Raw genomic sequence first — 24,184 nt, 5'->3', positions numbered from 1 at the left:
AGGAACCAGAGAATTCATGGTTGGAGGCAAACTTGAGCCGAGCCAGAAAAGAGGATTTGAAAATATTAGAATGGAAAAATGTGAAGGCAGTACATGCTTGCAGCACACTTAGCAAAGCACGCCCCCCTATAGCCCCATAAACAAAAGACCCTACCCTGTGCCCCCCACCTCCCATCCCATCAACACAATCCGCCCTACATGGCTTCCTGCCTCCCCAGCCTCTCACACCAATAGGCCCCCCTACCACCCACAACAAAAGGCCCATACCTAGCACCCTGTCTCTGCGGGGCAGAGAGTGGCCACTGGCTGCATTTTCATTGGAGGGTAAGGGGAGGAATAAGGGGAGTACTTTTGCTGCCACTCACTGTGCCTGCAACTACCTATCCTGTCCTCCATGGTCCTTCAATGGTGAGTTGTGAGGTGTGGCTCAGGAAGTCAGGCAGACACCTCTGCACCCCCCATAATTAGGTAATCGAGACCATTTTGTTTTTACGTCTGCAGCAGTAGCACAAGGCGGTTGGGCTCTGCCTGTGGTTTGGATGTCTTGTGCCTTGATGGTTGGGTCGAGTTAGTGCCTGTGACACATTTTTTATTTTATTTATTTGTTTGTAAGGCGCTGAAAGCCCGCAGGCATCAGGGGGCCACATAGAGAAGTTAATTTACACAAAACAGTTGACTACGTGATGGACAGAACACAAGACACTTGCGATGCCAAGACACATAGAAGGACAAGTACTACTCGGGGATGTCTAGTTCATTTGAATAGGAAGGTTTTTAATTGCTTTCGGAATCTGAGGAGGTTTGAGTCGGATCTCAAGCTCAATGGCAGTTTATTCCATTGCTGAGCTGATCGATTGGGGAAGGCTTTACCTAACCCATTTGTTTTCCTTGGAAGGTTTGTTGTAACAAGTCCTTGAGTCTCGGATCTAAGGGTACGGGTTGGGATGTAGCCCACGATCTTGGAGTTCAGGTACTCTGGGGCTTTACCGTATAGGTAAAGCCAAAGATTTAAAGATTACACGTTCTTCGACCCTAAGCTAGTGCAATTCCTTTCGTGCCTCACTGATATGGTCACTTTTTGCTTTCCGCTTAATTATCCAGACAGCGTGGTTCTGAATATGCTGGAGTTTTGTCAGGCATTGTTTACTGGCCCCCAGTAGTAGGGCATTACCAAAGTCCCCTTCCTGGTACTGGGGACCTTAAGTGAGGTGACCAAAGGGTACCAGGGACTTCGCAAGCCAGTGGCGGGGGGGATGATCGCCCCCAATGGCAGTATAGAGAGGATCCCCAGGTCAGCTCCACTTAACCCCTCACACTGGGCAGGATACAGTCACATGCCAGGTAACTATGTTACTGGTCCTTTAAGGGCATTGCCACAAGACCCTCGCCTCCACCCTGGTCAATAAACACCCTTCTGAAACCAGACGCTCCAGGATTTAGGCACCAAACTCACTGACCAACATCCTAAGAACTCTAAAGCACTGCGGTCCACGTACTCCTTTCCCCCCCCCACACACAAGCACAGATTTTCAAAGACATCAATCCAAGATGATAGACCACCTTCTTAAGCTCACTGCCCACCTACTGTTCGGTTTACATGCCAAGACATACAGGGCACACCTACAGGCCCCAATGCACAGACCGAGCCGAGGGGAGAACCCAACAGCATACGAAAAGGACATTCTATTAAAGAGTGGTTTGGGAGTTCGGAAAAGGATGATGTGGTAGGGGTTTAGAGTAAAGTAGCGATTCAGGAATGGAAGGGGTTTGGCGAGAGACAGAGAGAAGCACAGGAAAGTGGATACAAATTGAAGATTGTAGGAGGGACTCATGAGCTGTTAGGAGGGAAGCATCAAGAGGAACAGGAATGCGATATCAAGGTGTGGTAGGAGGAAAATATCAGCAATTTCCCCAGTGCCTGCATCTGCCAGCTGACCCCTTCCCCCCCCATGTCTACCTTACTCCTAATTACTGGTATTGCTGCTTAACTGTACAGTACTGCAGCCCTCCTTTAAGTTGTGCCCCTGTAGCTGCATTCCTGTCAGCCCACTGATATACAGTGCTCTGCGGCTTCTCAAAGATCAGTGCACACTCCATGAATAGCCAAAATAAAAAAAATAAAATGGGAGGTAGTCAGATGGAGATATCCAGAAGTGGTGGGAGTAAAATATCAGGACATGACAGTAGGAAGTCATCAGAAGATGACAGGAGGGCAGCATCACAAGATGGTAGAGCAACTGCAGGTCTTAAGCAGCAGGAGGTGGTCGGAAGAAAAGATCAGGAGGTGGTAGGATGGAGACACGAGGAAGAGTTTAAGAATCCGGATAAAGCTCAAAGTACTAGAGAGTTGCGCTAGTACTAGTTGCGAAGGCAAGAAGGGCCAAGATGGCACACTTAACACAAGCGAGGAGGTAATGGTGAGACTCAATGAGAAGGGGTTAAGCCCATGATAGGAGGAGGAACAAGCACGTGGCATTGCATTGAGATTAAGACCTTAGGGCAGTGTTAGTCAACATTATTATAATGGGCCGCCTCCACCCACTTGAGTAAAAGTATTATTTCTGGACCCCTCACAAGCTATTACTGCTTATATTTTCTATTAAAAACAGATCCTTAATCACTTTCTATAGAGCCTTGCGGCCCCTTGACATCCTTCGGTCCCACCTAGTAGGCTAGCCCCACAGTTTGAAGACCACTGCCATATGGATAGAGAGGTGGTGCAGAAGGTAGGAATGAGGACGTCTGGAAATAGAGGGGATAAGGCACTGTTAAGCTCTTCTCCCCAGAAACGGAGACATACAAACCGACTTGACTCTATCAGTAAGGGAATGAGAAGCTGCGCCTGTAACTGGAACCTGTTGCAGAGACTTCTTGTCTATAGATTTTGCAAGGACATCTGAGGTGGTCATATTCCAGCACCAACCGGAGGACTGTTGGAGAAAGAGCTCTAGAGAGAATGTGAGTCTTGGGGAGGAGAAAATAACAAACAATGGATGCCAGATCTTTCCTAATGGTACTGAACCAAGGAGCTCGACCCAGCCCTTTAAGACGAGGTAGAAATTCTTTGAGATGGATGGGGATGCAGAAGATGCTCAAACATCAATAATCCAATCAACTCAGGAAGTTGGCAAATCAAAGCTGGTTTATTTGCAATTGTCTAAAACAGGGAGTTACAACAAACCTCAACGGGCGTTTGATTGTGTTCTCTCAACAAAGCTTATAAAAAAGCATCTTGTATAGTAAAAACTCATCATTGCTGATGTCATCCTACGTGGCAAACTACAAAAGCTATTGGCGAAAGTGATTGGGTCCAAGGGAACATCTACGTATAAGTTCCATACTGGCCTAAGAAAGTGATCGGGTCTCTAGTATCAGGTGGGGCAACTAAGCCCTCCCCTCAAACAGGTCACTATGAACGTCATCAAATACACTACGTCCCATTGGTTACACAAACTATAGGGCTCTTTACTATGTGGTCCTCTATAATTGGTTGTCACCCTTACATCCGTCAGTTCTTTTCCACATACGCCAGCAGCACGCAGGATGGCCTCCAGGTTCTGGTGGGTTGGTCTTGACCATAGCTTCCCACCAATTAGCCTACTATCCATCATCACTCTGCTACCTGCTAGTCAATTAGCCCTTTGAAGATTGGTCTTGAGTTTGTTCTTCAGGCCTGAGAATAAAAGGGAGTATAGCATACTCTATCTCCTTGCGTAGGCGTAGTATGTCACAATTGTCCATTTTCAGCCCTTCATGTGAATGAAGACCATGGTGTTAATTTGTTAAATGTTCGCCAGAGGGCGCTGTGCTCGAGGCACGTAGCTTGGTCCCTCGAAGGCCAGCGTCGACGTCATCCGTTGTATAAAGGGCTCGAGCCGCGCCCGTTGGATTCAGTTCCGTTTGTCCGAGCTTCTGCTTTGTGTATCGAAACGACACGTCAGTTTTCTCATCAAAAATGTCTTCCTCAAATCCGACAACACCCAAGACAGGTTTTAAAAAGTGTCTGAAATGTGGAAGAAAGATGTCCATTACGGATCCTCACCGCAACTGCCTTTGGTGCCTTAGTCCTGATCACCGAGTCGACAAGTGCGGGTCATGTCAGGCGATGTCGAACAAGGCTCTTAAGGAACGCCAAGGTAAGCTAGCGGTGGGAGAGAAGTCTTTGAAGTCAGCAAAAAGACTAAAAGACTCAGGAGAGTCGAGAAAATAATCTCATCACTAGTGGAGGCGGTCAAGGTCCAAAAGTCGCTTGAGGAAGTCTTCTTCCTCTTCATCTAAAAAATCAAAAAAGCGACGTCATAGATCTTCGTCCTCTTCTTCCTCTTCGCCCAACAGAAGGTTAATTTCTTGTCCTTCTAAGCATGATTCCCCCCAAAAAATGAGGCCTTTAGGGCTTCAATGCTAAAAAATGTTGAGAAGGCCGCCCGACCCCCTCAAAAAAGTTGCGTGAAGAGCATGCCCCTGCCCACTCTAGAAGTGACAGAGGGAAATCTAAAACGCCACACGCTAAATCTGACAAAAAGTCGAGGGCGCCCTCGGAGGATGATTCTCCAGCGCCTCATGAAACAATACAATAACCTTCAGTGCACAAATCGAGGTTGACAGAGGACAAAATGGTGTCCTTATCGTCGAAGTCAGGTATTGATTCGACGCGTCCTTCGATGACTTAGTCGAAGCCAAAGATGGCGTTGATACCTTCGGCCTCGGCGTCAAAGCCTTGCTCGATAACCTCTGGGATTCCTTGGAGCATATCGAAGCCATCGTCGATTCCATCGACCCCTTCGATGCCTTTGTTGGGGAAATCTTTTATACCGGTTCCCAAGTCTGCAACTATGGCTAAATCTAGGTCTATGCCGCCACCTTTACCAGAAAAATGTTTCCACCCTCAGCCCAGACAGGAATTTTTTTAATCCATGTCTGTTATTTTTGAAGAACAAACCTCTGATGAGGAAATTACATCAGCTGGTGTTAGATTTGGTACAAGAGAAGTCCCTGAGGAACTAGTAGATCCTAGTTCGTCAGACCTTTATGACTGCCTACAATCAGCCAGTGGCCTAGATACCTCACCTGAGGTAGAATTTGAAAGGCCTGACCCCACTGACCTCGCTGAACCGGGGTATAGGAACCTCATGGGAAAAGTGATAGATTTCATGGGGTGGAAGTCAGTGTCTCCAAAGTATGACCAGGATGACTTGACTGATATCATTGATGAAGGACCTCAGAAAGACCCAATCCTTCCTTTCCACAAAGCTCTTCAAAAGAGAGTTATGACACATTGGGAGACCCCAGAGTCTTTACCAGCTGTAAATAAGAAATTTGTAGGAAAGTAGAGACCTGCTCCCTTGGATCCAGAGTATCTGTCTAAACACCCTTCACCTGAAAGCTTGGTGATTCAAGCTCCGACTGCGAATAGGCAATCCACTTATCCTTCCATGCCCCCTGACGGGGACGACAAAAAGATTGACGCCTGGGCGAGGAAAGCTTTCACTTCGGGTAGTATGGCCCTTAAATCTACTAATGTGACTTGTACATTAGCTAGATTTACTTACACCCTGTGGAGCTGTTTAGATGCAGCGGCTGAACACATCCCGGAGAGTGAGGAGTGGGATGGTTTCCTGGCGATAGTAAAGGATGGAAAAGAGGCTATGGAGGAGTGCCTCAAGTCAGGACTAGATACTGCAGAGAGTATAAGCAGATCCATGGCATCTAGCGCAGTCTTGCGTAGATTCGCATGGCTAAGAAAATCTGGCTTTGCATCGGATGTACAGTCCAGATTACTTAATATGCCCTTTGACAGCTTGAGGTTGTTTGGCAGCAAGGCGTACAAGAGCTTGGAGAAGCTGCAGACCTCGAAAGCGGCAGCAAAATCACTCAGCGCCGCTATAAGGCAACCTCAGCAACACTCTTACGCAGGCTCATCTTCCTGGAAGAGTTGCCCGTTTCGCTTCTATTCCTCTTTTGGAAAAGGGTGAGGGCAGGCCAGTCAGAGAGGCCAACAGAGAAAAGCCTTTCGTGGTGGAAAAGGGAGAGGCTCGAGATCAGCCACAGCAGCGGCTACTACCTCCTCAGCCACTGCTGCAGCCGCTGCAAAGCAACCTTGAGGTCTTAACCCACAAAACCCTGGTGGGAGGTAGAATCACTCAGTATCTGGACGAATGGCGGGGCATTACGTCCGATGCCTGGGCACTAGAGATAGTGACCCATGATTACTGCCTTCCTTTTCATCAAAGACCTCAAGATCATCCACCGGGAGCCAACTCTGTAAAAATTCCAGAACCGCTCCTTCTGCAGGAGATTTTAACCCTGCTAGAGAAAGGTGCAATAGAACATGTACCTGTAGCGGAGAGGAACAAGGGTTGGTATTTTCTCATCCCCAAAAAGGACAGAGGATTGAGACCCATCTTGGACTTGAGAAATTTGAACAAATTCCTCAGGAAGGACAAGTTCAAGATGGTGACCCTTTCTCAGATCCTTCAGGCTCTTCAGATTCAGGACTGGCTGGTTTCATTAGACCTTCAGGATGCTTACTTTCATGTGCCAATCCATCTCAAACACAGAAAGTACTGAGGTTTGCAATTGGCGGATCTCACTATCAGTTTCGAGTTCTCCCATTTGGGCTGACCTCCGCCCAAGGGTCTTCACCAAACTAATGGCGGTGGTGGTAGCGAGTCTCAGGAGGACGGGGATTCACATCTACCCTTACCTGGACGATTGGCTAATCAGGGCAGGTTCACCTGAACGGACCCAGGAACATCTAGCCATGACCTGTCACTTCCTACACAAACTGGGCTTCTCCCTCAATTACAAGAAGTCGCAAATGATTCAGAGCCAAAGACTCCAATTCATCCGAGCAGTCCTGGACACCAAATCAGGGAAATCCTCGCCTCCCGAGGAGAGAGCTCACCACATTCTGCAGATGGTATCAAAGTTTCAAAATGCCCAAAATCTACCGGCGTTCGATTTCCTAAGGTTGCTAGGCCTCATGGCATCCTGCATTTTTCTGGTGCCAGAGGCTCTACTGAGGATGAGATCCCTACAATGGGCTTTCAGGACTCAATGGTCCCAGTTTTCGGGGGAGACGTCAGATCTTCTACAAATCCCGTCCAAGGTGGCTCAAGTCTCCTATGGTGAGCTCGCAAGGAGAATATCCTCAAGGGGGAACCTTTTTGGCAACCATGGCCGGAGATATATGTAGTGACGGACACCTCACTCACAGGGTGGGGAGCCCACACCAACGATCTGACAATCAGCGGTCGTTGGTCTCCATCGGAGTCCAAACTACACATCAACCTTTTGGAGCTGAGTGCAATCAGACTAGCACTGAAGGCTTTTCTGCCCTCTGTACAGGGAAAGAATGTCCTGATAATGACAGACAACACAGTGGCCATGTACTACCTCAACAAAAGAGGCGTGGGATCACTTCCACTGGGCAGAGAGGCAATGCAGCTCTGGTTTTGGGCAAGGCAAGAGGGAATCTCTCTATTGGCAGTTCACCTTGCCGGAGAGCTGAACACGGCGGCAGACGCTCTGAGCAGGCAGAGCACAATCTCCCATGAACCTTTAAGGTTCTTAACTTTAAAAACTATTTTACTAGTGGCTTTAACTTCAGCCCGCTGGGTGAGTGAGTTGCAGGCACTCTCTTGTAAGTCTCCCCGCACGATTTTCCACAAGGATAAATATATTTTAAAGGTTGAGCCTTTTTTCCTACCTAAAATAGTTTGATTTCCATCTGTCACAGAAGATCACTTTACCTTCCTTTTATCCTCCTCCGCACACTAATAAAGAGGAGGAAAGATTCCATAGACTAGACCCTAAAAGGGCTCTCAGCTTCTAGATCTCTAGACTGGAACGATTTAGACAAACTGATCAGTTATTTGTCGGTTACACTGGACACAAATTGGGCCTTGGTGTGTCAAAACAAACCTTATCCAGATGGATAATTCTGGCAATATCTGAATGTTACAAATTGGCTGGAGCCTCCAGATGGTTTAATGGCTCATTCAACCAGGGGCATAGCAACTTCCACAGCTCTTCAGAGGGGTGTCCCAGTGCAGGACATTTGTGCTCCGGCCACTTGGTCATCTATGCACACCTTTGTAAAACATTATTATTTAGACACCACTTCTTACCAAGGGAGCCTTTTTGCAAAAGCCGTCCTTCATTCGGTACATAATTAAAAACTCTGGTACTCCCTCCTCCAAATTACTACTGCTGTGGGAGTCTATCTAAGATGAGGAATACGTGGGAGGACACAACCCATTTGAAGAACAAGTTACTTACCAACTGTAACGTTCTTTCGACTGGATGTTCCTCCCACGTATTCCTCATCGACCCTCCCATCCTACCCCTCCATACAGTTTTTACGCTTTTTACACTTGTACTTCCTTAAGAGCCTGAGATCTGCCGGCACATAATACAACTGATGTGACCATTAACATCGAAAAAACAGAACTGAACCAATGGGCGCGGCTCGAGCCCTTTAGATGACTGATGACGTTGACGCTCAACGGCGGCCTTCGAGGGACCAAGCTGCGCAGCCTTTTTTTCCGAATAAGCAGCAAGCTGGCAAATATATCTAAGATGAGGAATACGTGGGAGGAACATCCAGTCGAAAGAACGTTACAGTTGGTAAGTAACTTGTTCTTTTTAATGAACCTCTCACGTCTTCATTGTTTTCGTGCCCGTCTTCTGAACCGGAGATTGTTCTTTCACATATTTGTAGCTACCGTCTGATCATTCCGGCCCAGAGCGGCCTTGGCTTGTTGGGGCTGGCCCAGCCTCGCCCTTCTTTGATTCACTTCTCTAATTCAATTGCTTTTCAACTGTGACACACTGAAAAAGACTTCCTTTTCTGGTTCAACTCTGCTAAAATGCATAGTGGAATCGTCCATAGTTCACTTACTCCTATATGTGTGTGTTGGCGCATGCCGCAATCTGTTCACTACATAGCTAGCGTTAAGAATACTTTGTCTACTTGTGTTTCTTTGCATCTGTACACGTGTAAAATGACTTAATATCTTCATTTTTTTCATAGCATAAGCATCTTCATCTTGATCCTGAAATGTTGCTTAACTTCGATAATTTCTTGACATCTTACGGAATGTTTGTTCTCTTGCCTCTGCATCTCTTCTGGGTTCATCAGCCCTGTTTTGTGTGACCTGTTTTGTGTGACGTCCCCACTCTTCCCTTTCGATCACTTTTCCTACTTCTGGGATTTAATTCAAATGGCCTTCCTATTGTCGTGTATGCTGGTATGGCTTTCTTAATGGGAACCTTGCTTCCAGGATTCTCCTTGGTATTGGTATCTTCACTGGCACTGCACCTATTACACATTCTGGTTCCCAGGATATAGGCAACATGGGAGCCATGCTTGAGGTGGGGGTACTTGGCTCCTTCTCTTCAGTACCGATCTTTGCTAATGGTATGGAGATCTGCAGAGGTTGAGAAAAAACAAGAACAATGATAATCCTTTACTACATCTGCAAATAACTAACCCCAGGATTATACTCCCGATAGATGCACTGTCCCAGTTGGCTCACCTTTTAGTAAAGTCTGTAGGCACTCCATCCTGCTACTTCTGGCAGGGGCACTTAATTGCCATGGACCAAGTTCCTTCACTGGTCCTTTGCGGGCGGTAGTCCAGTCCAGCTGCGACTACCCAGTTTGTTTGGTAAGTAGTGTTCTTAGTCTGTCTTCCTTTGCATGTTGGTTTTCAACCTTTCTTTGTATTGTTCGTCTTCCGTTACCTTTCGTTTGCTTTGTTCCTCAAGTGTCCGGTCTATGTGTTATCGTCTGTACCTTCTGTAATCCTGTTTGTGCTATTTCCCCCTTCTAGGTGATGGAAACGGGGCCCTGGAGCTGCTGAGCATGGATGCTGTAACCGGAGCGATGAAGAACTGGATCCGCGGTTGAAGGTAACGGGTGAGATGTATTGTAGCGTTGCGTGCATGCTTTTAAATACGGCACGACTCCCAGTTGCGATGCGCTAACCTTGTTTTCTTTTGCAGCAACTGGACTCGTTGAAGAAGACTGCTGTGGAGAGATAGCAGAGCGGAGCGTCGGATTCCTGGGTGAGTATTTCTCTGCAGGCTCATGCGTCGATAAGCGTCACGTTGCTTTTGAATGCAAGTTAACGCGAAGCACTGGCTCGGAGGATGGAGCGGCTTATATAGCTGAACTCCCTTGGCCACGCCCATTGGCCTGTTCTGTTTGCCACTCCTATTCACTGACACGTAAAGCTGGGCCAAGAAAGCCACATCAAGCACCTTGCAAATAAGAGGTCTGGGAAATAAAAATGGCAATTCCCCACATGAGTCTGGTGCCAGAGGTGCCAAGATAAAGTACAGCCAGGCACCCTGTGTCTGTGTGTTCCAAAGGGGCACAAATGAGTAATTCCTTGGCATGGTCTCATGGCACCCACCGTCCGGGGTATTTGTGTATGTGGTCCAGGGTGTGTGGTTGTGACAGCGCTCCTCCTCAAGCCCCCCCTAGGGGTAATTCCCTCGTTGGACCTGGTTTGGTTAGGTTGTTGAGATGAAAATGTCTGAATAATCGTGGAGCATGGACATATTCACCAGGTTCCCAGGTCCGGTCTTGGGGTCCGTACCCATTCCAATCAATGAGATGGTATAACTTGGATCGGACCAATTTGGAGTCCAAGATGTTGACCATCCACTATTATAGGATCCGGTGGTGTGTCGATCTGTGTACCAGACTTCACTTGTTTCAGGAGAGAAACATGGAATACAGGATGGATTTGCATATTTGGTGGCAGGTCCAGTTTCATTGCAACAGGGTTGATTATAGCCTTGATTGTGTAGTGTCCCAAGTATTGGGGGTGGAATGCCTCTGGGCCTTTCAGTGGAATATATTTGGTTGCCAACCATACTCTGTCTCCGACTTGATAGTTTGGGGCCTTCCTTCAATGTTAATCCGCAAAGTGCTTTTGTTTTTCTTTAGCCTTGGTTAGGTGTTTTTTGGCTTCCTTGAGGACTCTGGTAATGTTCTTGCATAGTGTCTTCACTGCCGGCATTTCCAATGACTTGGGTGGGTCAAAAACGGATGTTTGTGGTTGTCATCCATACATAATGAAGAATGGGCTTTGTCCCGTACTGGTGTGGATAGAGTTGTTGTATGCATACTCTGCTAACCATAGTATGTCCTTCCAGGAGTCCTCAGTTTGTTGCAGCATACATCTCACATATTGTTCCAGCGTTTGATTTGTTCACTCGGTCTGACCGTTGGTCTGGGGATGATGGCTTGTGGATAAACGAAGGTCAATCTTAGCAAGTTTGCTGCACCTCCTCCAGAATGCGGAAACAGACTGGCTTCCCCGGTCAGATATCAACACTGATGGAAAACCATGTAACCGGACTATTTGCTCCAGAAACACTGTGGCTACAGCGGATGCAGTTGGAAGACCTTTCAGAGGGATGAAGTGGGCCATTTTGGAGAATAAGTCTACAATGACTAAGATGGTGTTGTACCCGTTGCAGGAAGGGAGATCCGTGATAAAGTCCAACGACCGAGTGCGCCAAGGAGCAGTTGATACCATCAGAGGACAGAGGAGACCTGCAGGGCTTTGTTTCTGGGATTTGTTCTGAGCACAAACACCACAGTTTGCGATAAACCGGGCCACATCTCTCCGCCAGGTTGGCCACCAGTAGTTCTTTTTAATCTTGGACAAGGTCTTGGTTATCCCCGGATGTCCGTCCACTAATGAATCGTGGTAGCTTGTGATAAACTGATTCTGTCATTTCTTTTTCTGCAATGTAGAGTCGCCCTTGATAGATTGGCAGATTGTTCACATTCCTGTTGTGTTTTTTGATCCATAAGATGTTGGAGTTCAGATTTTAAGTCATCCACGATGGAAGCTGCAGTAATCGAGCCTATAATCCTTCCTTTTGGGGCGATTGCCACTGGGTCTGGTGCAGCGAAAGCATCCTCATCCTTGCTCATACGGGACAGGGCGTCTGCTTTCCCATTACGTATTCCGGGTCTGTTGGTGATGGTGAAATCGTATTCAGCAAAAAAAAGAGCCCAACGAAGTTGACGCGAGGACTGAGCTTTGGCGGTTTTCAGGTATTGCAGGTTACAGTGATCTGCGATTACGGTGACTGTGTGTCTAACTCCCAAAAGGTAGTGCCTCCAGGCTTTAAATGCTGCCTTGATGGCTAGCAATTCTTTATCAGTAATCGCGTAATTTAATTTGGGAGCGGTGAACTTGCGTGACCAGAATGCCACCTGGTGTAATTGTCCGGTATCAGGGTCCCGCTATGATGGAACTGCTCCCATGGCTATTTTGGAGGCATCGGTTTTAACTATATATGGAAGTTCAGGTCAAGGATGTCGCAAAATTGGCACAGAAGTGAATGCTTGTTTCAATTTCTGAAAGGCTTCCTCTGCCTCTGCAGACCAATGGAACTATTTGTTCTTCCGAAACAAAGAGGTGATTGGGTGAATGATCTGGGAAAATTCTGGGATGAATCGGCGGTATAATTTAGCGAACCCGAGCATGCTTTGTACTCCTTTTACGGATGTTGGTGAGGGCCAGTTGAGAATAGCATCCACTTTGCATATGTCCATGCGCACGCCTCTTGGAGTGAGAACAAATCCGAGGAATTCATCTTCTGTTACGCGGAAGAAGCATTTTTCTAATTTGGCCTATCACCGATGTTGCCAGACTTTTCCTCGACTGCTTGGACGTGGATGACATGATCTTCTTTTGTGGCTGAGTAAATTAAGATATCGTCTATGTACACTAGTGCACAGACATCTAATAGCTCACGGAGGAAGTCATTCATGAAGAATTGGAACGCCGCGGGGGCTTGCAGAGCCCGAAGGGCATAATCTGGTACTCAAAAAGGCCATATTTTGTGCTGAAAGAAGTCTTGCACTCGTCCCCCTTTTTAACTCTTACTAGGTGATAGGCTCCTTGGCGGTCCAGTTTCTGTCATGACCCTTGCCCCTGGCCCACACTGGCAAGTCAGCCTTCCAGTTAGGGCCAGGTCAAAGGCCTTAAAACCTCATCCAAGACTCTCTTGGAGTCAGTCCTGGCGCCTTTGGCGCCAGTCTCATAACCATCATGAAGAGCAACATTAGAATGGGACTATTTAACTTGGGGGTGGGGGGGTTCAGCCAACATGTAAGCACACACATAGCTCAGTTACAAGGAACTGAGCTATTCTGTCTAGTCTTTTGGGTGTGTCAGGCCTGGGACTACTTTACCTGAGACTATTTAAACCACACCCAAACAGCAGAACATGCTTTGCGTTATTCTGCTATGAGCAGTGTAACGCTCACCGTGTCCAGTTCTTTGATGCCAGTTTACCTAAAACCAAGGACCTGCAGAGAGAGAGAGAGAGGGAACACTACGAAACTTACCTGGAACAGTATCCTGTCTTCAATCCATCGCCGACTTTATTTCCACTCACTTGAAGGTACGAACTCCATCATCCTGCACCGCCTGTATCCTGGAATACCATAACCTGGAAAGAGGAGAAAGAAAGACAGCATTAGTAAGTGTTTACTCACGTTTCCTCCCGAATGAAGAAAGCCACACAATTCTTACCTGGGTAGTCATCTCCTGGTCAGTTTCATTGCTGCAACATTACAGCGCTTGGCGAGGAACATCGCAACCTGCAAGGAGAGAATAGACACAGGTTAGCAAAATAAAAGGTGAAATAGCACCACGCATTGCGCATTACTCACCGGAGAGCATCGCGCACACCGCGCTTTCGCCTACCAGCCCATGCACATCTTCAAACTGCATGACAACACCAAAATACCTTTCCATACCTAAAAGGAAAGAAGCAAGATATTATTATTTGAAATAAGAGGAACGTAAGAACTGCATATAAAGACTGTAAAGCAGCAAACCTACGGAGTCGCAGCAGGCCTGTATTCCCACAGGGGGGCTTGCACCAGTGATGTAACTTGGTCGCTGCTCGCCCCCCACATCTACACGCCCCTGCCATGAGGAGCAGGACGGATAATCCACCTTTTACAATATTAAGGTGATGAGAAGGTCCAAGGAGGAGGAAGGAGTTGAGGCCAAGGGAGGTGGGAAAAAATAAAGACAATCTGGTATTGAATCCAGCTCTCCTATATTGCAGACCCATCTTTAACCAGAGGCACGAAAAAGAGGGGCGAAGCCGCAGGTGACTTGAATGGGCGATTGAAGCCATTTGCCAGGTATTGATCTAGGTACATCTTTAAGTGCTGATTCTCCTGTTCATTCAGGGCATATATCCGGCTGCAGGGAACCTGAGCTCCAGGTACGAGATCTATCTGGCAGTCGTAAGGCCTGTGTGGAGGTAGAGTGTTTGCCTGCTCCTTCTGGAACACATCCAAGTAGTCCATGTATTCGGGTGGTAGAGTTCCGGTTACACCCAGCATGATCCCCACTTTAGGTCTTGGGCCTTTTGAGGGGGTTTCTTTATCATAACATGTGTCAGCACAGTCTTGGGAGAAGGTCAGAACCCGTGTGCGCCAATCGATCTTGGGATTATGGGTCTCCAGCCAGGGCATCCCCAGGATCAGCTGGAACGGGGGGGCGCTGATGAGATCGAAGGTGAGGTCCTGCCGGTGGCCGTCCTGACACAGAAAGGTGACTTTCTCGGTGTAGTGCGCCTCGGGGCCTGAAGACAGCTGAGATCCATCAACTGCTGTGACGTTTTCCAAAGTCTGCTTCTGTCGAAGAGGAAGGCCTATCCAATTCACCAGGTCTTGGTCGATGTAATTACCCACAGCTCCACTGTCTATGTACGCCTCCAAGGCATGTAACTTTGACGGTTGTTTGTGGTTGACCAAGAGCACGGAATTACTAAGTGTGAGGTCTGTAAAGGTTCCTTCTCACTGCTCGACAAGTGGACCCCCCTACGCCTGCCGGGCGCTGGAGTTTTCTGAATCAGGTTTATCTTCAACTTTGTCCGTTGCTCCGACCGTTCTTCTAGGTGGTTTCACCGGACATTCTCGGAGGAAGGGGCCAGCCTTACCGCAGTATAAACAAAGCTGCTGCTGCCTCCTTTTCTCTCTTTCTGCCTTAGGAGTGGACTCTGCAAGCCCCCAATCTGCACGGGTTCAGACTGGTCCTGTCTGGTTGGTGCCTCACAGGGCCGCACGTAGACCGATCGCCACTCTGACTTAGCTCGATCAGTTTTGCGGTCCGGCAACCTATGGTCTCGTTGCACTGTTAGGTCGATGTATTCTGCACATCCTTCGGGAGGATTCACTGCTTGGGCTAATACATACTGTAGTTCTCCTCGCAAACCCTGATAGAATAGCGTAGTTCTCTTCCCCTCCGGCCAGTTGGTCTCGGCTATGAGGTGATTGAAGGAGGCGATATATGTTAACATGTCCTGGTTGCACTGCCGAAGTGACAACGGCTTGTTGTCCAGGGCTTGTCCCTGAGTGTGTCGAGCGAACAGCTTCTCCGGTTCATGTTGGAAACCCCCGAAGTCACGAAGCAAGGGGTCATCTTGGTTCACCAAATGTATTGCCCAATCCGCTGCCCTATCCCCCAGGTATGAAAGCACAAACGCTACTCTTGACTGTTCGTTGGGGAATGCTCCCGGTGACATTGGTTCATGAAGACGACGTATTTACTGGGATCGCCTGAAAAGCACTCGGGAGGGGCCAGAGGAACCGCCCCAGGAAGGACAACTTGTACTTGCGTGGATTGTGAGGCTTTACTGGAAGGTGCAGACCCGGGTAGTGAGGCCTGGCCAGCCTGTGTCTGGAGCAACTGCCTTGTTAGATAGTCTGTACGCTCCCGGTTTACGATTAATTCTCTCTTCGGGGAATTAATTTCTTGTCTTTAGGTATGTACTTCAGCCTGTAAATCCCCAAGCAATTGGGCCAATTGGTCAGTTTCTGACGTTTCCATTACGCCCAGGCAGAGATTTGTAGGAGGCTTTGCGTTCTGTTACGCTTGCCTTGTCTCTGCGGGGGCGTTGGGGCATGGTTGTAGCCCTCCCAGGGGTGAAATGCGTCTTGGGAATGTGCTTGCCGTGGACACCAGTGACTGCGGTAAGAGTTTCCCAGGGTCAAGGACCTGTGTGAATACAAGGGGAAGCGTTGTGTGATGCTAGCTGCGACCTTGCCCCCTTCTGTCCCTCCCCAGGATTATACTCCCAATAGATGCACTGTCCCAGTTGGCTCACCTTTTAGTAAATTCTTTGGGCACTCCGTCCTGCTACTTCAGGCAGGGGTGCGTAATTGCCAAGGACCGAGTTCCTTCACTGATCCTTTGCGGGCGGCAGTCCAGTCCAGCTGTGACTACGCAGTTCGTTTGGTAAGTAGTGTTCTTGTTCTTGTCTGTCTTCCTTTGCGTGTTGGTTTTCAGCCTTTCTTTGCTTGTCTTTGTATTGTTCGTCTTCCGTTACCTTTCATTTGCTTTGTTCCTCAAGTGTCCGTTCTGTGTGTTATTGTCCGTACCTTCTGTAATCCTGTTTGTGCTCTTTCCCCCTTGTAGGTGATGGAAACGGGGCCCTGGAACTGCTGAGCACAGATGCTGTAACCAGAGCAATGAAGAACTGGATCAGCGGTTGCAGGTAACAGATGAGATGTATTGTAGTGTTGCACGCATGCTTTTAAATGCAGCGTGACTCCCAGTTGTTGCGATGCGCTAACCTTGTCTTGTCCTCTTCTTTTGCAGCGACCGGACTCGTTGAAGAAGACTGCCATGGAAAGATGGCAGAGCAGAGCGTTGGATTCCTGGGTGAGTATATCTCTGCAGGTTCATGCGTCGGTAAGCTTCACGTTGCTTTTGAATGCAAGTTAACGCGAAGCACTGGCTCCGAGGATTGAGCGGCTTATATAGCTGAGCTCTCTTGGCCACGGCCATTAGCCCGTTCTGTTTGCCACGCTCAGCCACACCTAGTCACTGGCACGTGAAGCTGGGCCAAGAAGGCCACACTCAGCACCTCGCAAATAGTAATTTCCCACGAGTCTGGTGCCAGAGGCGCCAAGACAAAGTCCAGCCAGGCCCCCTGTGTCTGTGTGTTCCGAAGGGGAAACAATGAGTCATTCCTCTGCATGGTCCCATGGCACCCACCGTCCGGGTTATTTGTGTATGTGGTCCAGGGTGTGTGGTCGTGACAGCCCTTCAGTAAGTCTCTATACTGCGCATGCTCAGTATTGGAAACCAGCGAGCTGGCAGTTTCAGATGGAGCCCTACAATAAAACATCACCGAATGGTAAAGATAACACTGTATACTTCACAATAATAATAGCGTTAAGATTCCGAGGTTAGTCTTAAACATACATTTGTGTTCTTGATCAAAAATGCAAGCAAACCACTCCAGCAGCGCTTGGCCCCACCGTACATGTTCCAATGTCCCAAGGAGTGAAACAACCAATCAAACTTCTCTCTGTTCTGAGCCTTATCTTCAATCTGAATCAATGTACAGGCCTAAAACCTTGTGAGCTTCATAAAACCAGTACATTCCTGCTTGACAATGTTCATGAAAGGCAGTTTAGAATGCTGCATATCATTCCTTTATTTAGAGGAACAACCTATCGGCTCCACTTCCACCATGTTGGCTTCGGATTGTTTCATGTTTCTGGATGTCTTTATTAAGGCATAAACCTACTAAAACACTAATCCTAAATTATATACTTGTGATAAAACGTTAGACAAAACCCTCCTGTGAAGGTTAAGATTAAGGGATCGATTCATGGAGCAAACGTGCACTGAAAATCCCAGCGCAAGCAGGCGCAAGGTGGTGCAAGCGTGAGAAACGCAGCGTGCGATTCAAGGAAGACGCTACGCGTGTTTCCCGCTGTCCGTGCGCCCAATCCTGCCATGGCGCACGCGGGCACACACGGCGTGCGCTACGCGCACAGCTAAAGCGCACATAGCGCAGCGCACACAACCAAAGTGGGCGGAACAGTGGGCGTAACACGCGGAATGGGGAAGAACGCGTGAAAAAGAAGGCGTAACTGAGGAAGTACTGCAGGGAACTACACGGAACGCCCACACGCACGCCAACCACCCGTATTAATGGATTCGAATACGGGAAACCCGCGCACGGCAAAAGACGCACACAGGCGTCAACGCGTCCGCCACACGAAGGCAGGCGGAAGCGTCCCCGCGCAGTGTATAAAAGTGCGCACAAACAACAAACACGTATATACAGCTACGATGAATGCCCCATTTGTCGCACCACTGATCGTGGGACACCGCAGGAGGAGGAGAATAGCCAGGGCACGCATTTTCGCACCACGGACAAGCCTTTTTGGGATGCCTGACGACCAGGTCTACGGCAGGTATAGGTTTCCACCCCATATCATCCTAGACCTGGTCAGGGAGTGGGAAGATGACCTTACATCCCCCACCCTTTGCTCCCAAGCATTGAGCCCCTTGGAGAAGGAGCTCAATGTCCTGCATTTTTTGGCCACTGGGTCATTTCAGCGGACTACTGCCATAGTGGGGGGGGGGTCTCACAGGCCACGCAGTCACGCTGCCTACACCAGGTACTGGCAATCATGACAGCGCGTCCCTCAGTCCGCAGGCACATATACATGCCCAGAACACCCGCAGAAAGGCAGGCCGTTGTCCTGGATTTTTTCAGGGTGGCACACTTCTCCAAAGTGCTCGGTGCTATAGATTGCACCCATGTGGCCCTACGTCCACCTAGGGCCACTGAGCACATCTACCGAAACCGCAAGCACTGGCATTCCATCAATGTACAGGTGGTATGCGATGCAAAGGGAATCATCACCTCTGTCTATGCAAACTACCCTGGCTCCACCCATGACAGTTTCATATACAGAATGTCCGCCCTGAGCCGGGCCCTGGAAGCTGGCCAGCATGGCGACACCTGGCTCCTAGGTGAGTACAAATGCCCTTGCACATGCATGCATGTCACACACACACACACACACACACACACACACACACACACACACACACACACAAATACACAAACCCCAATAATCACAACCATTTACACCTCCCCAGGGGACAGTGCCTACCCTCTGAGCAACCACATGATGACGCCAATCCGGAACCCCACCACACCACCCCAGGTAAGATACAACGCCGCCCATATTGCAACCAGGGCCATAGTGGAGCGCACATTCGAAGTGCTCAAGTCACGTTTCCGCTCCCTTGACCGCTCTGGCGGGCAGCTACTCTATGCACCCCCAGTAGTGTGCAGGATCATTGTGGCAGCATGTGTCCTGCACAATGTTGCAACACGGCAGGGCGTACCGGTGGACATGGTGGTGCCCCCACATCCCCAACCACAGGCGCTGCCCATGGGAGGGGACAGGGCACGTGGCGAGGAAGCCCGGACCCAGCTTGAGGCCACATTTTTCACCTAAACTCCCACCCCTGCGGAGTGCACATAGGCCTGGCACATACCAGTTGACAATCGATGATGACAAAGAGACAGTCAACTGTCACAACCCTACCACCCTGAGATAGTTGCCATGGAAGTGCCACATTGTCTGCATCCCTAGCTACTTAAACACAAGCTATCCTGTCTGACCAAAAGGCACACATATGACATGACATGATATGGCCTATACACAAGTATGTCAAGGTGCGATGAGGCAGGGAGGGGGGAACAAGGGAAGACAGACAACGATACTACTAGGCCAGGTGTCATTCAGATTGTGCAAGTGCAGGGGTAGGGGGAAGGGAAAAAGTGCAAGGGGAAGGGGAGGTTGGGGGGAGTGCAGTACAGGGTAAGTAGACTGAAAAACAAATAAATAGGCCAGCTGGTGGCAACTGCAAAGGTAAGTGCAGACAAGTGCTGGGAAGGGGGGCTGTAGGGATAGAGAGACAGTCCCGCAGTGCAGGGGTTGCCAGGGAGGCAGTGCAAGTGGAGAGTGGCTGGGCCAGGGAACGAGATCGGTGAGAGTGGCCCAGTTGCAGATCCAGTGCAGTTCCAGTGAAGAATTTTGCAAGGGAGAGGCAGAGAGAAAGCAGAAGCAAAGAGGAAGGTCTTGAGGTGCTTCCGGAACCGGAGACGGTTCTCCTCAAGTTCCAGTGAGGCAGGAAGGCTGTTCCAGAGGGAGGCCCCTGCCGCGGAGAGAGATCTACAATAATAAATAAATTATATGTCTTTTTTTAATATAATGGTTTTGTAAATGGTTTTATATTTTTTAATATAATGGAGAGATCTACCCCCAGCTAGTTGCTTTGAGAAGCGGATGACCATGACATGCAAGGTGTGAATCACACACCTGCAAAACAGGCCATGGCCATCACTGTTATGTCACTCAAACCCTCCCAAACCACAACATGACATGGCAAGCAATACCCATACACCAACACAGTAACAATAAGGTACACATTGCCATGTCCAAAATGTACAGTGGCATCAGACAATGATGCCTGACATGGAATCAGATGAAATGACTGACCAACAACCTCCCACCCAAAATAAGTAATTCCCAAATGCATTACAAGAGTTGTAGACGTAACATAACAATGAATGCCTGTCTACATGCACATTGTGCATTGCAAAATCAACACTGTAGCTTCTGTGTTCTGTGTCCAACTCCTGCAACACACTGCTCAGCGCACAGCACAGTGAACAGCCATTGTGTGTGATGCACACCCTGAGCATCACATCTAAGCGACAGACCACATCAAAAAGCAAATTAGGCATGTACAGGATCCATAATTGGTCACAGAACATATGCTGCAGGGACACAGTGGGCACCAGAAGGCAAACAGTGTACACGTGGATATGCAAGGGTGGTTGTAGATGTAGTGCATCAGAGTGCAAGTGTGTGGGTCAGTAAGGACATGCACTCAACATATGCATGTGCAATCAAGTGACCATCAGTGTCCTCTACACATCACATGTGAACATTCACCATGTGTACACCCCAGCATGTCAAACCACAACTATTCCCTCACACCTGAAAGGTAAACACAACACATGAACAGGCATTGATCAGCAGATCACAACATGTACATAGGATACCACCATTACAATGTCAGGGTTCCCATCACACTGCAGGGCAAGGCAACTATCAACAACCCCCCCCCCTCACAAATGACCATGACCCACTGAACAACTGCACCTGGGTCATGGAGCCTTCAACCTTCAATTCCACCTGGCCACAGGATCACCTTTCCCCTTCGTCACCATCTCCCACCTTGTGTGTAAAAAGGTGCCTGCACCCTCAGAGTCCACCCTCATTTGCAAAATCACAAAATCCAAGCCAGAAAAACGAACCAGAACACCCTCCAGTAGATGACTTGACGTAGCAGTACCTCACAAAGGCCAAGTACTACCACAATGATGTAACAACCAAGGTAGCACAGTAAAACAATGTCACAACAGGATGCGAACCATGTGTGGTACATAACATAGAATGATGCACCATGAACGGATGTGTACTGTCACAGGTCCCGTGTACAGGCGCGGGAGTGTCTGAAACAACCACCCCCACCGTGTCCCGGGTGCCTGCAAGTTCAAACTCACACAGGCCTCTGAGACCCTGGTGGGGAAGGAGGGTCAGGGATATGCAGTCGGGACAGGTGTTGGCACACTGGATAACTGAAATGAGTGGCAGGAGAAGGGGAGGAGGAATGACACATGAAAGTAGGGAATGCACGAAAATGTACTACCTGCATGAACACATACACAATCCAAACAAACTTGGACATCATTGTCATGGCCTTCTGTAGTCCAGGCTTAGGAGTGGCACGAACCAACCACCCCCTCTAGGGTTTAGGCGCCTGCAAGTTTGGGGCTTACACAGGCATCCACAACCCCAGCGGGGAAAGAGGGTTATGGAACGTTGCTTGGATAGGTACGGGAAGCAGGAACACCGGGTAGAGGGTACAGGGTTTAAAATTGGATAGGATTCCGGGTGATTAGGGGAAAAAAAACATACCAAATTGAATTACACATTCATCCATGCATTAGTGCACCCCCCAGCAAGCCTATGCAGAGCAGTTTGAAAGAAAAACAACAAGACACTTAGCTCTGGTTTTGAGTGCCTGCCTCCTGCCTGCGCACTCTCAGGTCCGGTTACAGGAGCACTGCAATGCTGCAAAGAGAGCCACAGCCAATAACCTGTTGCCCATTACACACAAACACACCACCAAACATGCCCCATAGCAACAAACTACTCTACAAACAGACAATCTGGTGTAGATTCTTCGTACCCATATATAACATTACCCCTGTGATGGGTCATACACAGTCAGTGCAGTAAGTCAGCCGCCGGTGGTTGCGTGGCAAATGGAACACCAATGTGTCACAATGCACCCAACATGCAATGTTCCCTGGGTAAGCAGACAGACCCATATAGCAAGGCATGACTTCAGAACAAGTTGTGTTCCACCATGACTGAAACAAAGTTGGCAGCGCATGTATCAAAATGTACATGGAAATGAAATGCACTGCACCCGAGTATGTCCCTTGCTGTATGTCCCTGTGAGCTGCCCCTTTCCATGTCTCGGAAGGCTACATGGTTGATACAAGTGCCTCAATGGACCTTGGTGTACCAGAGGGTATGTGCCACTGCCCCTGCAGGTGCCCCAGACAACCTTACAATCAACAGCCATCAGTGCACCAACACATCTGAGCTGCATTGTGTGCTTCAACACCAATATTCGTCCAAGATCACCCTCAGTGCTGTGACTAAGCCTGCATGTGCAACTCGCCTGGTGCAAGCCTTGCTGTGTTGTGGCCCCCCTGTGCTGCTCACCTTGCCTGGAGTTCCTTGCAACACGTCAGCAGTTCTAGGATGTAGGTCTGCAATCCCTGTGCCTCTGCTTGTGCACACATGTGCATGTGTGCACCAACAAACGCGTCCAGAATTCAGACGTCCAATGGGCCATGTCTGCTGGCAAAGGTGCTCTGGAGGCTCATCCCCCTGCAGAAAGGGCATGAAACACATGATTAATGCTTTAAAGTCATCTGTGTGTGTCTCTTCAGGCATCTCATTACTTGACCATGTCAGAGAGTTACATCAGAAATCACACCATCAGTCCGTCTTTCACATCCAAAGTGTGGAACACACTATCTACGGCATGAATTGCAACAAGCACGTGTACAGTAAAGCTAAGAAACATACTACACAATGCATAGCAATGAATGTACACATTAATCATGAAACACCCCATCTAGCAAAAGCTGAACAGTGGACAATAACACCGAAATCATCCCCACTAGGGATGTCAACACAAGTCACACAGCACCAGACATGCCACAGATATGACAGTCCAAAGCCCTTGTGTAATAGGTTGTCACACCGAACCATCCTTGCGAGCCCATGGATAAGGGAGGCAGGAGTGGCAAATGTGAGTCAAGGACCCCAAGCAGCAAACAAATACACAAGACAAGCCTGAAGGGCCCAGCTGGAACAGACAGTGGATGCCTTCAAAAGCCACATAGCACCGCACCGTCACATGAAAGCACAATAGACAAGCAATTTTAAACTATATTAACTAATTACACTAACTATGGAAAACCTACATTACCTAATTAAACTAACTATCAAACAGAAACTTAACTAACTAAACTAAAAGAAAAATCAAAAATGGCCACATATGACCCAGGGGGGAGGGGAGGTGAGGCACCCAGGAGGGGGGAGGTACAGGGTGCTGCTCAACACCCACATGCGATGATGCTAAGCCAAAAAAAAACCTCCATGGGCTCAACGCCTGCACAGCCCGACCTATGTGGGAGATAGATGGCCGTCCGAGTCTGGCTCATCCTGGAAAGGAGGACGTGGCACAGTAGCCTGGCTACGCCTAGCTGCAGCTTGCCCCTCGTCGGCAGCAAGTTTCCCGGAAGGGTGAGCCTGGTTCTGTGTGGCGATGTGACGTAGGTCTGCATGCAGAACCTCACGTGATACATGTGCTTCCTCTTGCAAGGTAGCACGTGTAACACGGAGTTCCTCCTGCAAGGCCTGGCTGGACAACCGCTGCACCTCCCGGCAAGCCTGTAGCTCAGCCGAGATGGTACGCTCAAGCTGTGCAAACCTCTCCTCTGCCCGCTGCCTCTGGGACATCATAAGGACACCCAGAGTGGATTTGAGGGAAGCATACTCCTCCCTCTGGGCATCCATGTGCGCCTCTGCGTGAGCAGCAATTGCTTGACGCAGAGAAGACATTTCAGCCTGGTGTGCCCTGTCTGAGGCCGCCATGCCCAGCCTGAGCGAGCGGGCCGTGGACCGTGCCGCCTGCTGCTGGAGAAGCACCTGC

The 24,184-nt window shown here is 48.8% G+C and overlaps 1 protein-coding gene across 2 annotated transcripts in view; it reads left to right on the top strand.

Moving 5' to 3' along the window:
• The window catches only part of CFAP65 (cilia and flagella associated protein 65), an 825,303-nt gene that overhangs the window by 88,356 nt on the left and 712,763 nt on the right, over positions 1 to 24,184 (top strand). The window lies entirely within an intron of this gene.

The sequence above is a fragment of the Ambystoma mexicanum genome, chromosome 9, assembly GCF_040938575.1.
Source record: "Ambystoma mexicanum isolate Mex_15411 chromosome 9, UKY_AmexF1_1, whole genome shotgun sequence".
NCBI classification, from domain to species: Eukaryota; Metazoa; Chordata; class Amphibia; order Caudata; family Ambystomatidae; genus Ambystoma; species Ambystoma mexicanum.
Note: the sequence above shows the minus strand (reverse complement) of the source record. Positions and strands in the feature narration are given on the sequence as shown.